The sequence below is a fragment of the Osmerus eperlanus genome, chromosome 23 (genome assembly GCF_963692335.1).
Source record: "Osmerus eperlanus chromosome 23, fOsmEpe2.1, whole genome shotgun sequence".
In the NCBI taxonomy this organism is placed as follows: Eukaryota; Metazoa; Chordata; class Actinopteri; order Osmeriformes; family Osmeridae; genus Osmerus; species Osmerus eperlanus.
The window spans coordinates 10,724,447-10,729,482 of NC_085040.1; the positions used below are offsets into that span (position 1 = coordinate 10,724,447).

The window sequence follows — 5,036 nt, forward strand, 5'->3', positions numbered from 1 at the left end:
CTTTTTTATTTTGTTTGTATTTCATGGTGTACTCTGTTGTACAGCACAGTTCATGAAGAAAATTATCAATTATAACAAACTATGAATTATTTTTAAGAACCACAGGATGTTTTGCTGTTTTATGAATGGGTTGTTTAATGAATTTTACCCAAACAGTAGTTTGTTTTTTAGGTCCATTCCATGTATGGTTATGAAAAGTGAGAATTAGGCCCTATGGCTATTTAATTAAATTTGAACAAGAAAAGTAATAAGCCAGGTCAAATTTGTTTACACGTTCATGTCATATTGCTAAATGTTACGATGGCTCCCAAGTCTTTTTTATGGGAATGTTGGTTTCTTCTTCTTTCTTCTTACTTTATTGTACAAAAAACATTTGAACTTGAAGTTGTAACTTTATTTTAATGATTTTTTAAAATTAATTTGAACAAGAAATTATAAATGTGACTTTGTACAAAACAAGGGTGTACCGGTACTTTGTGTTGTCCAATCGTGTGACGGAATGTCCTGTGGTGTGACAAACTGAATTATAAGTGGAAAAGGCATTTTAATGCACAAATTAATGTAAAAAGTGTTGAATAGTATAATAATGATATCATCACTATGCACATATAAGGATGGAATGAAGATTCATTAGGTTTTATACTAATTATAATGAATATAATCCAGACGTAATGGTAAAGTCCCTATGTGTACATCTTATAGTAGGATAATAACATGATTGTGAATTTGTATTGGTTATTTTTGATGTGGGAATATAATTAGGACAAATTGATAAGGATTGTGCATATTTGTCTTATCTGTCACACAATCTCTGAATTAAATATTAACATTAAAAATGGTGTCACACCGGTGGACAATATTTGGGACTACCACACAAAAAAGTTAATAAAATGCAAAATAAATAAGGAATTAGAAAGGGACACGTTCAGTTTTGAGTTATTCACATATTAAGCAATATAATTATATGGCATTTGACACACATTTTAGAAATATATTTTTTTCCACTTTGGATTTGAGTTCACGTCAACCACCCATGTACATTTTCAATTTGCATATCTTAAAACACTTTAAAAAGGCATAAATTTGAATAAAAAACACGTGCTGGAACAAATTTAAAAGTATGTATGTTAAAAGGCAATACTTACATTTACATTTAGTCATTTAGCAGACGCTCTTATCCAGAGCGACTTACAGTAAGTACAGGGACATTCTCCCCGAGGCAAGTAGGGTGAAGTGCCTTGCCCAAGGACACAACTTCATTCGGCACAGCCAGGAATCAAACCGGTAACCTTCAGATTACTAGCCCGACTCCCTAACCGCTCAGCCACCTGACTCCCTACTTAAAACAAAAAAATACTTTGAAACACAGTGTGATAAAAGCCATAAAAGTGTTGCATCAATACAGGGTTAAGACATGTTAAGAAATGTGTGTAAAAGTTTTAAAAGTCTCTGTTGTGCAAAGAAGGGGGAACTTGGAGTCCATGAACGGGGCCGATTCCTCCCGCTCCACCGAACCGGTCACCGCTCCGTTCTTCCTCTGGGGCCCAGCGGAGATCCTCTACCACGGCAGCCATTCCGGCGCAGTCAGGCCGCGGCCGCCCGGACCACTTCACGAGGGTGGGGGCCCCTTCCGAATGGCGCGTGGGACGTACCACCCTAGGGTCCCTGTAGCCAGTATCGCCACTGCCTGGGTGGCCGTCTCCACGCGCTTCCCCACCAGCAGGTTTCTGGAGGTCCAGAGTGCCTCCTTGTAGCATGTCAGGGTGAGCCAGAGCTGGCGGAATTTTCCCGATGGTATGGGTCTCTGCTCACCCCGTAGAGCACCAGCTGTGCTGTTAGGACCTCCCCTGCTGGCAGGCTCGGGGTTATCAGGGGCCCCGCTTGGATCCACAGGTCCCGGGCGGCCCTGCACTCCCAGAGCAGGTGCCGCACGGTCTCCTCTCCGCCACAAGTCGACCGTGGGCACTTTGATGTTGTTCCCATGCCCCGGGAGTGCATGACGGCTCTGACCGGGAGGATCTCATGGGCCACCATCCAGTTGAGGTCGCGGTGCCGGTTCAGCAGAGCAGGATGGGCCACGTTGCGCCAAACCATGGAGGGCTCGTCTAGCGCGAGCCCGCGCACTGGACTCACCGGCACCCCCTCCTGCACAACAGAGAGAATAAAACAATGGTTTGTTAAAACTCGCTCTGTCTGCTGTTCAAGATTAAAATCCTTCAAAAACTTTTTAAAAACCGAGTAGGCCGGTGGGAGGTCGAAGGCCACCGGCACTCTCAGGTCGATGGGGAGGAGCCTCAGTGCTCGCAGGTACCCGCCCATCCAGAATTTCACCAGCTGGCCCGTCTTTGTCTCCTTGCTTGTGTCGAAACGAACGAGGCCGGGCTCACTGCGAGCATGCATGCACGGCGCCCTTCCGACGCCCTCACCTATCTCGCGCGTGACCCTACGCACTCGGCGCTCGGGGTCTCTCGAATTTACCTAGGCTGCGTGCGCGGAGAACGCACGTTTGGTTCTGAGTTGGTCAGAGGCTCCCTTTCGAGAATCCCTGCACCCAACCTACCACGGTGTTGCGCTGGGCTTTGAATACAACATCAAGAGATCTTTATTACAGCAAATGTTTTTGGCCTTCCCTGGCAAACATCACTCTTTGTCGATCACTTATTCCTTTGTTATATTTCTCTCCCAGTTAACAGTTCCTTACAGACAAAACGATCAAGAGCTCTCTTCTCGCTCTTATTCCACTCGTTGTCTCTAGGACACAACACCGCACCTATTGTTTTTTGAGAGAGTGAGCCTGAACAGCTGAACACTTCCCGGGGACTCACCACGGTTCCAGGCGTGTGGCGCTTTGCGAACCTCCCGGGTCCGGCGAGGGGCGCACAAGGGAGGACGGAGAACGACTTGTCTTTTACATATTTTGTATTTAATTTTTTATTATTTTCAGGATATATGAAAATAATTGACTAAAACTGTTAACAGAGTAAGACTTCGACAGCTATATCCTGTCTATCGCACTGACTTCTTCTGTGAGCCCGCTGCCCCAGATGCTCTCTTGCTCTTGTCTCTGAAGTCTCGTGTTCTCTGTCTCACATAGACATACAAATCATTTGATATGCTTCAAAACTGATGACAAATGTAACTTTTGACTGTGCTATGACGCACGTATCCAGGTATCGTGCATGTTTCCAAGTAACCTGCACTCTCTAAAAGGTAAAGTGTGGCTTCCTCTATGAAAGTTCTCTAACCACATCCTATGCAGGCAGTTTCTAAGTCATACGCAAACAGTGTCTAGCTGTCATACAGAGGCCTCCTATCTGAAACTTTCCGCAAGACGGTTTAACACATCTTATCTTAGATGCACATCAGCAAGCGGTTGCTAATTCATAACAAAATGGAAAAGAGTTCTAAAACATTTGCAAGCTTTTGCTAATCCATCCCATCTCAATACACATATGGAAGCAAGTTCTAACACATCCTATGCAAATACACCAATTATCTAGTAAGCATTTCTATTCATTATTTCTCCAAGGTGCAAAGGAGCCTTGAGGATCCTTTGACACTTGCCAGGCCCACATGGAGGGCGGTGTACCTGCTCGTCAAAAATAAAGCAAAATTAGGGAGGCCCCTCCCCCCATTAAAAAGGCTGTGCTTCATGACCTCCTTTTCAGCCTTTCCCACTTGGACTTCCATACAAAGTAAAAGACCAAGCGGTCCAAGGTTAAAAGCACCCTTCTTGGGGGGATAAAAACAGCTGAAACCAATAAAAACGGGTAAAATCAGTTTTTATGATTAAAATACGTCCTTCGATGGTCAAGTCACGTAGTCCCCAGAAAGCCAGTCGTTGGCTAGTCTTCCCAAGTAGACCACCCCAGTTCCCGCTGCCTAGCCCTAACCGGTCAAATTTAACCCCTAGAACCCTCAAGTCTGTTTGTGTGGTGAGTGGCAGTCCTGTCAAGTCCTGTGTGCGCCAGGGGCCGTGAAACTGGGCCTCTGTCTTGTTTCTGTTCAGTTTGGCCCCTGACGCCAGTCCAAACCAGTCAGTCCTGTCCAGAGTCCTGTCGATGGAAGGTCGGTCGGTGCATAAAACATTGACGTCGTCCATATATAAAACACATGTGGCTGAGAGCCTCCCGCTCCCCGGGACTCCCAGCCCAGTGATCCATTGGTCCCTTCTCAAAACCTGCGCCAAGGGTTCGATACAGGAGACAAAGAGAAGGGGAGATAACGGACAACCCTGACGGACGCCGCAGTGGACATTAACTGCGTTTGTGAGTTTCCCGTTAACTAGAACTCTGCTGTGTATACCCCTTATGCGAGAGGCTTTGGTGCCGTCATCACTGAACCAGGTGAGGCCCTCCTCTCTGGGATGCAAGGTCTTAAAACAGTCAGTCAATCTAAAGTCTCTTACCGTACTGCTTAAAAGAGTTGACGCCTTGTCTACCTTAAAATCAACCCTTGCACCTCTCCTGTCAGCCCTGGTTAAAACACTGTTAAAATCCCCTGCTAAAATAAGGGGGGCCCTACCTAGCAGGTGGGACTGCAGATCTTCTAAAAGAGTAAAACGTTCATTGATAAGATGTAAATTCTGGAGAAGGCAGGCCGGAAGGAGTCACGACAAAGGAAAGGAGTTGACTTGGGTTTATTAGTCGAGCAGCCCGGATCAAACAATCAGTTCAAGACGATCTGATGGCATGAGTGAGAACTCTGTCTCTCAGTTGTGCTTAAATACATGAGTTGGACATTACATATATAGAATGACACAGAATTGCTTCCTTAACGGGTTTTCAGTGGTCAATGTATTGACACCCTAAAACGTTCAGCAGGTGAAGTGGTCGTTAATCACATAAGCCTTATTTGTACATGATTTTCCTCACTGTCTCCCCACTGTCTGGCCTGCATGCTATATTCTGCTCAGAGGGGGCCTCGCTGCATGACCTCTTGACCTTACAGAGACACACACTGTACATGTATCCAGAAACTCTGCCTTACAGTTCCTTCCTCTTTCTATTTTTGTAAATCAATTTTAAGTGATTTGC

General features: G+C 45.2%; 1 pseudogene; it reads right to left on the minus strand.

Annotated features, from left to right (window-relative positions):
- Nucleotides 1-454: 454 nt before the first annotated feature.
- Nucleotides 455-2,794, minus strand: LOC134009850 (uncharacterized; annotated as a pseudogene).
- Between the last annotated feature and the right edge of the window lie 2,242 nt (nucleotides 2,795-5,036).